The sequence below is a fragment of the Periplaneta americana genome, chromosome 15 (genome assembly GCF_040183065.1).
Source record: "Periplaneta americana isolate PAMFEO1 chromosome 15, P.americana_PAMFEO1_priV1, whole genome shotgun sequence".
In the NCBI taxonomy this organism is placed as follows: Eukaryota; Metazoa; Arthropoda; class Insecta; order Blattodea; family Blattidae; genus Periplaneta; species Periplaneta americana.
In genome coordinates this window covers 172,638,177-172,651,968 of record NC_091131.1, presented here as the reverse complement: position 1 = coordinate 172,651,968, position 13,792 = coordinate 172,638,177, and the positions used below count along the sequence as shown (strand labels likewise).

Genomic DNA, 13,792 nt, shown 5'->3' with positions numbered 1-13,792 from the left:
TTTCTTTTATTGCTGTAATTATTGTATAATTGTAATGGTATTATTGTATATTATATATCGCTGCCACCGGGTGTATACCCAATTGTAGTGTTAATAAATACATACATAATTACATTCTTCACATAATATTCAAATAAATCACAGTTACTCGGTAACAATATTTGTGTGACTATATGGATGAATGGAAGTATTACCTGCACTATGTTCGATTCAAGTTGGTCGAGTTTGACGAAGTTCGACGTTCATCGATGTTCGCTCTGCAGAAGAAGGCATGTCATATTTGTTCCATTTTGTTATAAAAATACTGGCTGTCCACTCTCATCCCTTCATGTTTTAACATAGGCTTGCGCTTAATTTTTCATATAAAATAAGACGAAATTTGCAATGTCTTGGTTGCCTCTCTCATGTTCGAACATTGCAGGACACTATTTTAAATCGCTTAAGGATTTGAGCACATATCTTGCAATTAGTTTTTTCATATGGAATAAGACGAAGTTTCCAATGTCTTGTTTTCCTCTCTTACATTTGAACATTGCACGTACTAGTCGGTATTTTTAACACATACTTTTTTAAAATATATTTTGTTTGATTTATGTATACATAGCCTATATTTGTGTGAATGTTTAATCATATTAATAAGAAGAAAACTTATCTATACTCATTACCATGCGTAACTTCGCAAGATATGTGCCTGATATGCTTATGCAGCTAAAGCATAAAGGTGCAGGGAGAGTAGGAACTAAAGAGAATGGCACCGAACATATGTAAGGAAAGGGAAAGATTGAACAAACGCAAAGGGAGCTTCGGTTCTACAGAGACTCGGAAAACATGAATTAACATAAGCCCTCTTACTGGTTTTTAATGGACTTGGTTATTTTAGTTACATGCTTCACTTCCACGTACTGTTGGGATGCCTATGGAGTAGGGCGAAGTTTGTAGTATCCTGATATCTCCTCTCATGTTCGAACATTGCACGACACTAGTCTGTATCATATTTGAAAATTCCCTAGTATATACTGGCACAAACAAATACTTACTTTTAATTGCAGTACTTACACATTGCACATTGAAATGTTTTGTAACTGGAATGCAAGTTTTTAAAAACTAGCAGTAACAGCATTTACTACTACTTTTATTTCTATTTGGTATACTCAGAAGTAGTTCTGTTCTTTACTGATAGAGTGCAACACCTGCCAGTTCCTTGGCCAGCTGTTATTAGGAAGAGGTTTGCTTTGTTTTTTTGTTTCTTCATGGTGTGTCTATGATCTTGTGCACCCATAAATCCAAACGCGTGAGATGGGCAGCAATGTAGCGGATATGAGTGAATCCAGAAATGCATATAGTGTGTTAGATGGGAGACCCGAGGGGGGAAAAAAACCTTTGGGGAGGCCGAGACGTAGATGGGAGGATAACATTAAAATGAATTTGAAGGAGGTGGGATATGATGCTGGGGACTGGATTAATCTTACTCAGGATAGGGACCAATGGCGGCCTTATGTGTGGGTGGCAATGAACCTCTGGGTTCTTTAAAAGTCATTTAAGTAAGTAAGTAAAGGATGTTATGGTGTTCTATTCTAAACTTTCTGTCAGAAGACAAGATTTTAGAGTTTCATTTCAACCTATTTAAATATCCACATCATTGGGCTGCTTTTACAGCTTGTTTCTTGATCTATTGCAACAAATTCCTCCCTGGGACTGTTTCAATACCAAGCTAAATAAAAGTCATTTCCTGTTGGATAACTGTACCTTAGTTTCTAGTTTACATATGAATGATATCTTTGAAATTTTCCGAAATTAATACTAACTAGAAAATGTACATATAAAATAACTGGAAACAACATTGTCAAAAGTAAACCTGTTCAACAATACTCAATATCGATATTTTAATGACTATTACACTTTTACTATGTCATACTACTTTTTACCAATAAACGGTACGAAAGGATGTGTTTCAACCAGTCATGTCTGTTTATTGCTATAATTTTATCACTTCCCTAGCTTTGTTTATTTTTATCACCTCACTAGCATTTGTTTGTTTTTATCACTTCCTTAGCATTGTTTCATTGTTTGCCAGCATTTCAAACTGTAAATTCTTTACGGTACTATAAAACATGCTTTGTGATCGTCATTTGTTTCCCGCATAGGCTTCATTCAAACGTTTTTGGTGAACGTAACATTAGTGAAATAGAATTTTAGTAAGTCAATTAATATCTATTTTATTGTATTGGAGTACTTTATTTCTTCTAATATTTATATACTTTCTTCTGTTTTTGTCACCTCCCTACCATTTGTTTCTTTGTTTGCCAACATTTCAAACTGCAAATTCTTTACAGTACTATAAAACATGCTTTGCATCGTAATTTGTTTCCCGCATTGATAGTCAACTGAAAATGGCAGCTCCATTCATACTTTTTTTTTTGTCTCGCTCTTATTTATACTAACTTTAACATCTTTGGTCATATCGCGAGTTAATCTTTTGGGTGAAATCCAAAGGCCTGTGTATTATTGTTGAGACTGGTTCTATTGTTGTAGACTAGATGGCGACTGTATATGTATTACTGACTTGTTATGAATATGATTTCGGTGATGAATGAGACCAGAGACATTCAGGGATGTTGTGGCCCGAATTTCCTGGCATTTGCCTTACAGTTGAGGGAAAATTCTGGAAAACATCAACCAGGAATCGAACCCGGGCTCTCTGAATAAGAGATCAGCATGCTGACCCCTACACCACAGAGGTGGTCTCAAACTTTTTGGTGAAGCTAACATTAGTGAAATAGAATTTTAGTAAGTCAGTCGTGTTCTACTCGCAGATTTATTGATAAAATCAAAACTTCTAGTGAGATTACTGTTGATTATGACCCACTTGTCTTGCAGGCATACTTGAACAATGCACAGAGTACATTGACACGTTATGGAGAAGCTTGGTAGATGAGATTCCTACAGTGCTGTCGAACATGTCAGAGTGAAGTTGGACAGCTGTTTTTCAGGCCTGAGCTCAGTTGCCGCCAGTCTTAAAGCTATTATCGACTATGGCATGCAGGATAGTGCTATCAAGCCACATGTGAACCCATGGGTGGACACTTTCCTGTCTGTCAATCATCAGCTTTCAGAGGTGAGCTTCTTATTTTCCTTTTTAAAAATAACAAACTTCATAAAATAATACATTTCATGTGTGTGTCCTAATAACTTCCACATGCATGAACTGATCATTGGTAGATAGTCTAATGGTTAACATGCTGACCATTAGAGCCAAGTTTCGTGGGCACAAACCAGATGAAGTTGATGGATTTTTAATGGCATTAAAGATGCTGAGCGCAGTTTCCTTCAGAAGGGATGTAAAACTGGTAAATTCATGTCATATTTTAAGGCATACATAAAAGAACACTGTCCCAAAGTAAGAGGGCAAAATTTGTCTTTCCCACCCATACCAAAAGTCAACTCTGCTAGTCAGGAAGACCTGTATGAAATATTTGGAAGTATTAGTAGTAATCAACTAAGTTCTGAACCGATTTTAACTAAACTTAGTACACATATGATATTACTAGGGTTGCCAACTTTTTTCAAAGAAAATACAGGAGACTAAGGAATCGACAAAATTTCACATAGAAAATAGACAAATTATTCAGATTAGTTACTAAAACCCATCTTTATTCTACACTTCGGCAGCTAAGCTTAAATTAAGTGTATTTTAATACACATTTTGTCTCGCGTAATAATTGAAATTGATTGCAGTTTTCAGCTCTGATTTGATTAGATGTGTGGTGCTCCTGTTTCGAACATCTGTCCAATTGTTCACGAGGTGAAACATCCTCTTTGTATGGGCAATACTACTTGATATGCTTAGAACAAAACTAGCCGTTTTTTCTAAATTTATGACATTCACATGATTTGATTTTAAACCCATTTCTGACAAGCATTTTGTTCTATAAAGACTGCATATTGTAATGCACAACAAAGCTCATCAATCACGGCAAAATCAAATGTTTAGAATAACAGTTTTTACATTATGCTAAAATAAGAGAGAAAAATGCTTGAAGAGAAAAATAATACAGGAGATGGGAGACTGTTTAAAATTAGGGGCAAATACGGGAGCTCCAGGGAAATACAGGAGGGTTGAACATCCTAAAGGAGGTTCAAATATGATTTATTATATTTAATATATTATATATTTATATTGGAGTGCAAGAGGTCAAATGACTTTATTGTCAAACGCCTGGTATTAGAAAACAACAACAACATATTTAAGAATTCGTCCGCTGAGTTAGCTCAGTGGTAGCAGTCTAACTTCAGACTAGCTGGCCTGGGTTTGATCCCCTGTGAGGTCAGAGATTTTTGTGTAAAAATTTCTACCTCAGGACTAGGAGAGATGGAGGTTCACAACTTCTAATCACTAGATTTTACACCATTATGTCTGGATAATTTTACCTTAATGGTACTCATTTCAAATTGGAGTTAAATGGCAAGTTGTAGCCGATTTAAGTGAACACCATATTTTAACGTTTTGGTGGCTACTTCATTCACACACAACCCCCAGAATATCTGGAGGACCACACCTGCTGTTGGTCGACGGGTCCACTGGACCTAGCTGAGAGATCTTGTTGATCACCAGCTTTCCCTCCTTAAGCCACTGGAGGACGATTTTAGTGCCATAGCAGGTCAGCACTAGGAACAGAAAAATAGAAAGAGGAGGAAGGAAAGGGAAATGAACCCCTAGGCCTCAAATGCTCTAATGCCGTCGGGATCGAAGAAAGTAAGAGTTCAGTCAGAGGACTGGATAGGAAAGGGTAAAGAGGGAATTAGGTATTGAATAGAGGAAAATTATACCAAATTCAGCCAATAACTCATCAAACTGACCAGTGCTAATGGATGAGTAGTTTAGCTCGTAAAATTATGCTTACTAACAGCTGCACCACAGGAAGGTAGGGATGGGACATTGGGTATTTGTCCAGGTTGGTTCCTTAAAGCCTTCAATGGGAAGGATTAATGGCTCTCCCCCCTGTATCCGATAGATACCCTTTTGCAGCCAAACTCAAAATAGTTTCATATCCATTGTTCAAGAATTAAAACAGAAAATCAGTATCCCGAATTTAAAAAAACCTTACAAATTAAACCAAACCCTTTAACTCTATTAAATATAGAATATAATCTAAATTTAACAGAAGAAATATTGAAATCAGAAGTAAACACTGAAATACTGAAACAATTGTCTTTAGAGACAATTAATATTAGGTACCCTATTTTTTCTCGTTGCCAAACTTTCAGAACGGCCCCGAGGTTCACTCAGCCTCCTATGAAATTGAGTACCGGGTCTTTCCCGGGGGTAAAAGGCGGTCAGTGCGTGGTGCCGACCACACCACCTCATTCTAGTGCCGAGGTCATGGAAAGCATGGAGCTCTACCTCCATGCCCCCCAAGTGCCTTCATGGCATGTTACGGGGATACCTTTACCTTTACCTTTTTACCTTTTTACCCTCCACAAAACTGGCTTCATTTATACACCAACGGATCCTTGATGTCCAGAGAACAAGGTGCTGGTGCAGGTGTTACGTGCTGTCTCTTCTCACTTTATAGATCTCTTGGATATGGAACAACAAATTTTGATGGTGAAATCATTGCAATAAGTGAATGTCTCAGGAATCATCTATGCCACATCAATAAATTTAGGAATGCAGTTATATTGTCAGACTCCAAAGCAGCTATTCTATCAATCGTCTCTAAACACACACCTTCATCTCAAACAGCAGAAATAACTAAAATGCTCTCTCAATTAATATCACTCAATAAAAGAATTGTATTCCAATAGATACCATCCCAATCATGATAATATCTTTGAAAAATATTGGAGTGCAAGAGGTCAAATGACTTTATTGTCAAATGCCTGGCATTAGAAAACAACAACAACACCATTATGCCTGGGTTAAATTCCAAATCTCTCCATAGTGCATATGAAGAGAAGGCATATGTCACTGTTGATAGTGATTCGTCTGTCGGACAAGGAGATTAAGCCTGATACTGGGTTTTCCCTTCTCTCTTTCCTTTTCTTCATCATCATCACCACTCATTCCCTACACTACACTTACACGAACACGTACACATATACTCACACTAGTACACGAATAACTCTCCACAAATACACATCATGCACAGCATAGCCTGCCAAAGTGGTATTCAACTTGAAAATGGTTCACAATCATGCCATCTATTCATAATATGTGGAATCCAAATCATGCAACTGATGTGGGTAGGCATGGATGCACACAAATTTAAGAATTCTATAAAATCTAACATTAAACACCAATACAAACAAAAATTCAAGGACAAAATGAAAGAATGAGCTAAAGATAGATCATGGGAAAGTTTCCTCCAGAAACCAAATCTAATTCCGGAAGAACCAAAAAATCAGCTATTGCAACTTCTTGCCTGCTAATTGGCCATGACTGCATGGCAAAGTATCTACATAAGATTGGCTTCTGTAGTCACCAAAATATGTACTTTGCAGCAAGGATGTTTACTTGGACAAAGACCATCTAGCTGTCTACAATATCATCCCAAGCAAATCAAGACATTATGGAACTGCAAGATGGTAAATGGCTTCATTGCCAACTAGCTGAGCGTTGCAAAGCAACAGCATTATTTAAGAACTAGACAGAAAAAATGCTCATATTCAAATAAAACTCTTTTATGACGACAAAACTTCATCACACTACCAATGCCACAACAATAATGATCTACTTGGATTCTATTCTTTGGCTCTTCCTGTTTTCATTAGACATACACAAGGAGCAGGACTGCATGAGTTCTTTTAACTCAGGGCTGGGCACGTTCCGTGATTCTGTTTACTTTAATGAGCAATACTTCCGAGCACTGTGACGCATTCATACTGTACGTCACTCACTGTCACTGCAGTACGATGGAGAACTTTGAAGATGCACCACCTGAGAAACTGTATGTCAGACAAAAACCTGAATTATATTTTGAGATTGAACATGTCTAATTAATTTGTTCCAAACTTTGAACGGTTTCTGCAAATGAAACGACCTCGTAAGTCTCGGAAAACAACCACATAGTTATTTTGGTTGAGTTTCAAATAGTTTTGTTTCAATAGAAAATATTTATTGAATTCAGATTGGCAGAAGTACGGTTTTATCACAACAGCTTATTCATCCAAAAGAAAAGTGTAAGAGAGTGTTTATCATTAATTTCCTTTTTATGTTTCTGATTGAAATCCTTTATTATATATGTTTATATTATTAATACCTTTATGCATATAGATTCTGTAAATAAGCCTAATGGTTTGTGTATGTGTGTGTGTGCATAGAGTGAAGTTTATTGCGTTAAGAGGGTTAGGTACAGCTTACAGCAGTAAAATTTTGGAAATATTGAACATTTTTTCCTCCATTACTGTATCTTGTCAATAATGAAAATTAGTACGGTATGTGTAAAACACTGTCCTGCTATATGAAAATATTATTTTTACAATTTAAAAAAAATTATTTACATTTTTTCTTTTCAAAATTCAGTTTACTGTGCAGTGACGAAGCGTTTCCCACATAACTCAAGAACTATCCAACATTCTGTAATGAAATTTGTTGTGTGTATTTATGCATGCCATATCTACAATGTGATGCAAGATCACCTCTTTATTTTTCATAGATTGTCTGATAAAAAATTAATTAATTAAAAAATGGTCAAATATCAGTATTTTCTTCTAACACAAAATAAAAAAAATATTATTTATTAAGGAATGTAGTTGAAAGAGCATGATATTGTAAACATGAGTTTCAGCAATAAAATAAAAAAGAGAACATGAAAAAGTTTACAAGTTTATGAGTTATGAGGGCATTGTTTCATCACTGCGCAGTGAACTACCACCGTTATGAATTTAAAAAAAAAAAAAAAATGTGTGTATATATATATATATATATATATATATATATATATATATATTTTAAATTGTAAAAATATTTTTTCATGTAGCAGAAGGACAGTGTTTTACACATACCAACTGTCATTATTGTACAAGATACAGTAATGGAGGAAAAAATGTTGAATATTTACCAAACTTTTACTGCTGTAAGTTATACCTAACCCCTTAAATTAATAAGAGTGTTATAAAGTCTGTACTTACAATGGAGTGATGTAATATTCTTATAAACTATTATGTGCTGACAGACTGAATGAATAGAACAACTGTGGCTCATGTTATATTAGTGCAGGGAAGGTAGCTGTAATGCGAGTCCTTCACTTTGTGAGTGTTCTGCTCTGGCTTGCAAATGAAGAGCGAGAGCAGCTTTGGCCAGCTAAACAGAGCCGCTCTTATGCCTGGCTCTGTTTTTTAACTGAAAGTCGTTTGGACATCATGCTGCACTAGAGAAATAAAATACATAAAAACCAGTTTTAGGATTGCTAGATTTGTTTTCATTAAAAAAAAAAGAAAGAAAGAAAGGTTTGCATAAAAAAATAAGGAAGATGTATATGAAGTTCCCAGAGATTTAGTAGCATATAATTGATTTTTTATTGTTTAAGGTGTAAGGTCATTACCATTCCTAATAAGCCATTAGGTCTACTTCTTTTTAAACACAAACACAAAAATAAATGTGTGTATATAGGCTAATAGAGTCCATGTTGAAAATAATTATATTGCGGGGAAAAAACATAGATGGCTCTCAAACTATCGAAGATTTATTTTAAGGTAAAAGAAGTAAGAAAACGGGAAAATGTACAATCTGGATTTAACAATGAAGTCATCATCCTTCTTGCTTCCCAATATTTTGATGGAAGGTCCACAAATGTCCTAAGAGTCTGGTATATGTAACTAGTTTTCTGTATTCGATTTTCAGAGGGAAATTAAGTGAGTCGTTTTGAGATGCGGGAACACATTAACACAATTCATTACCGAAACATATAACTTTGTATTACTATTATTTTATTAAATTTATATGTATGAATAAATTAGTATATTTTCAGATTTGATATATAGTTCAACAGTGCCTAATTTTCTGTCCTCACCTGATTCAGGGATCTTGAAGGTCTGTTCTATTTCTTACAAAATGCTACTGACGTTTTCAATATTGTTCTGGTCTTCTCAGACCTGGATAGCCTCGTGGTGATTGGAGGCTAACTGTAGGACATGATCTTCATTCATCTTGTGTTTATGATCTTATCATTTTTGCTTAATTTTGTTTAATTGTTTGTAGCTCTTCTATGTCCAGTGTAGCTATATATTTGATTACAAATAACAAACTATTATTATCCACAAGAATTTTTTGAACACACAGTAGACATTTCATCATCTGAAGCGAGCCACACATATGGTGGTCTAGAAAATACCTACCAATCAAAATTAATGTATGATTATGCAGAAATGAAAAGATTTAGAGAGAAATTACAAATGCACATTTACTAATATCTTATCTCATGTAGAGGAAAATATTTTCAAAGTGTCTTCCTGTTACTTATTGTATACAACACAGTTTGATTGCAAAATTGAAGGTTATTTTTCGAAGAAGTTGTGGTGAAATTACATAAATTTCTTCTTGAATTGCACGTTTTATATCGTTAATATTGTTGCTGATCGATTCCAGTGCACTCTGTATTTAAGATATATCCACACAGGAAGTAGGTACAAGGACTGAGATCTGGGGCATAGCTGACCAGTCCACACCATCTCCGAATTGGCAGGCAGAGTGTGAAGCAAGAACACTATTGCCAAAATGCTCATTCATTAGTATCTGTGCGGTGTGGCTGGGTGTCATCCTGCATCAACAAATGGTACTGCATTTTCTCACCAGAGATAATATGATACAGAAAAGAAATAATCTCGCTTCCAGTATTGCGTCATAACACAGAGAATTGACCATTCTTTTAGTGAAATTTTGTTTGAAATTATCTTCGGACTTTCATTTGATCTGTAATACTCTGTAATGGTAAATACACGATGTTCAGGATATTAAGTGTCATTTCGTCAATGATCAAGAATCACGAATTATACACAGTTCTGTCATCTAGAACAAAATAGGGCAACGTAATGAACACATTGTACAAGTTTCATCTCATATATTTTGGTTCTGGAGGTTCATAATCCACAGTTAATTCCCGATTTACCACGAAATCATCTGTAGCTGCATTTAGACTGGCAACAGGTCATGACTCTTTGGCCAAACACCTGCATAGAATTGGAATATATCAGTCCCCTAACTCCCCATTGTGCAACTCAAACCAAGAAATGGATTCAGAACACCTTAAAATCTGTCCCGGTACTTCAGTGGCTGACCATGACTATATCTTTGAAAAATATTGGATTGCAAGAGGTCAAATGACTTTATTGTCAAATGCCTGGCATTAGAAAACAACAACTTTTTGAACATGGTAGATATTTTTTGGACCACCCAGTAGATAATGTACATGAAACAAGAGTAATTTTGGTTGGTCTCCAATTCCTTCGGGTGTGATTAACATCTGTGACATTCCTTGAGTCTGCTAAAACAACAGTTTTGAATTTTATTTTGAGGTGTGAAATGTCTAAGGTACTGTTGAAGACTCTAATCTTGGAACCTGACAGAAATGCGACGCGACCCTACAGTTGGTGATAGTGACCCCTATTAGTAATGCTAGCCTGCTACCAGCTGCCTAAAAATTGTGTTCTGTTCCTACCTCATAGCGGAAGCTGTTGAGCAAGTCCCATGTCAGTGTCACATTCAGGTGTGGTGTTACTATTTTCACCACCCCTACTGCCATCACCGTCATCAGTATTACTAATGTTATCAGTTATCACTATCACTATCACTATCACTGTTGTAAGCCCCCTTAAATTTATAATAATTAGGCTTGTAATGTTGGGGGCCTATAGGATTTTTAAGTTGGCTATTTGTTCACCAGTCATTACTCTAGCATGCGTAAACAGCGTACCTGCTGAATAATAATGCCCAAGGCTGAATGTTTTCAGGCGCATATTTTTGCAGCGGAATTTGGTGAGTATTTTGAAGTGAATGACGGGAATATTATATGTAAATTATGTAATACAAATATACGAGGTTACAAGTGATATTATATTCAGAGACATTATAGCACAAGAAAATCAAGGCAAAAACTCAAACCCACGAATAATTCTACAGTATGATAGTTCTTCTGCACATAATGAAAGGTGCGTAAAAATATATCTTTGTAATGCCATGTAGCATATATTTACTTTTAGACCTGTCCAGTTTTGTTTATATGCACCTTGTTATTCGTGTAATTCGCAAAACCAAGTCAATGTCCTCGTACTAGCTCACATCCCCGGCCTATGCTGCAGTCAATTTGTACAATCTGTCCCCAATATTACAAGCCTAATAATAATTTCATTAATTACATATGATAGGAGTTCATTTTTTTCCCAGTATTGTTTATCTATATTTTCAAAGTGTGTACAGAATCCTTCTCAGTCTTCATTTGTCACAAGAGAAAGTGCAGTTTTTGTCACTTGCATTAATTTCTGTAAATTTAAATCATCCATGACATTATTGTCCCTGACAATACATTTCACTTTAGTTCAAGCCAATTCAATTGGAATCAACTCGCACATGTAAGACGGCAATCTAAGAACTTTGTGGTTATGTTGTTCCAAAATGTTGTCAATTTTGTAATTTTTTTGCTTTAGCTTCAGAGATAGAATAAGGTTATAGAGGTCGTTCTTTCTCATACTTTCATCACAGTTCACTTCTTTCTTGCAAAGCCAGGAGATCATGTCTGTCTTTACTGCATATGCAGATGGCGGTTTGTTGATGGAGACAGTGATACGGAGCATTGTTGAGAACAGTAACTGATTGAGGAGGAAGATTGAATATCAACTTTTGTATTACTCATCTTTAAAAATTTTCGGCATTCATCTGACCGTGGTAATCTCCCGTTGCACTTCCGGCTTTATATATAAGTTCTGCATTAGGAAGGAAACCATTAATTCTTCCTACATGTACCACGATCAATCTTTGTTCAGAGTTTACATTCGTGTGGACATTTACACTCTCATTTTGCCAACATTTTCAAAATGTCATATTGCTATTCACCCAGGTCTCGTTTATATAAAAAACTGAATGTCCCTTGCTCCGGAATTCATTTATTTGCACCAGATATATCGATCTCCAGTCTACGATGGGTGAAATTATTTTCAGAATATCTTTTAATATTGAACATGTGCAATGATAATACACAAGCTTCAGTACGTTATCTGTTGTTTTTTATTCCCCGCTTAGCCTCGCTTCATCATCGCGCAAGTTCCACGATTGGAGTCTTCAACAGTAGAATTCATTACCCCATTGACATGGTAGCTGGAGATAATGATGGGCAGGGTTGCTTTTTATATGCTTTATATGCATTCTGCTCAACATTTTTAAAATAATTATATGCCTTAAATACTCTTTTCCGTGCCTACCTGTGCAATACTTTTCTTTTTACAGTCTCTTCTTCCATTTATTTATCTCACACACATACATTATATGTTAGTTTTACTTATTCAATGCATTGAAACACTCACATGCGAAGAAACGAACTCGGGAAGTGCTTGTTATAGACTAATTCTAATTGGTTCTACTGTACAAGCTTGTGACAGAAATGCTATGGCGCATATAGTAGCTGACCGCCTTTCGAAATGCTGTCTAGTCTAGCTGCATTTCAAACCACAATCCTTGGACCTAATGGTAAGCATAATAGTCACTCAGCCACTGACGACATTGATTTGTGTGAGAATAAATTTTATGTTATGTATGAGATCAGGCACTTCAGGACTACAGTTAAGTTTCTTATGTTTTCAGGAGACTTTGCTAGTTATGAAGCCAATGAACCGTTTATTCAAAACCTCATAATGAACTTAGTTGGATTGTTAGGAATTTTTAAAGGTTCTTTAACTACAAGCAAGTATTCTAACTGCTGAGGTCACTGGTCACATAGAGAAAGTTGTATTCAAATCCACGTTTAACAGGGTGAGTTTGATGTACACAGACTGATTGTTATTTATTTATTTATTTATTTAACCTGGTAGAGATAAGGTCATCAGGCCTTCTCTTCCCCTCTACCAGGGGATTACAACTACAATATAAAGAATACAATTGCAATTATAATTACAATTAATATTGAATTTACAAATACAATAAAAATCAAAATACTAAAAGAATTAACAGACTAATAAAAGCTAGACAGTTCATTGTAAAAATTAAGAAGAGAGAAAAAAATTTTTTTTTATTAACTAAGTAAAAATTAAACCTACTCTACGCAGTAAGAAAATGCTTAATAAGTTTGCTATTGAACGCTACTAAATTCCGACAGTCTCTGATGTCACTGGGTAAGGTATTCCACAAGTGCAAAAGCGAGATTGTGTATGATGATGAATACGATGATGTCGTATGTGTTGGTATGGCTAGTATGAGGCTATTTTGCGTGCATATGAAGAGATTATGATATGATGACAGGTAGCTGAAACGGGAGGCATGTATTAACACTCTTTAAAAGTAGAAGCAGAGTTTGGGTATCCCACCATATGTCTTCAGTGTTTCGAACTGCATCTTCAGGGCATTTAGTACGACCTGAAGGATGATCTATTCTGTCAGGTTCATTATGTCTGGCTACCCCAAGAAACTGGTCCAGGGCTTTAAGTTCCAGTACACAGTGAAATAACCATATGTCTGCTTTTGAACACAATTACCATGAAAGCTTAAAATCTTACACTTATAGGATTATTTTGTATGCATAAGTGTCATGTCATTTTTATTATATAACTGAATGGTTTGAAATTTGCAGCCATATTAAGTTTGTAAGAT

General features: G+C 35.5%; 1 protein-coding gene across 1 annotated transcript in view; it reads left to right on the top strand.

Moving 5' to 3' along the window:
* Positions 1-13,792, top strand: part of LOC138715539 (uncharacterized) — a 171,754-nt gene that overhangs the window by 95,957 nt on the left and 62,005 nt on the right. Inside the window, exons 13-14 of the mRNA XM_069848584.1 lie at positions 2,878-3,115; positions 12,791-12,958. The gene's annotated coding sequence lies outside the window, so the exon portion shown is untranslated. The remainder of the gene's footprint in view (positions 1-2,877; positions 3,116-12,790; positions 12,959-13,792) is intronic.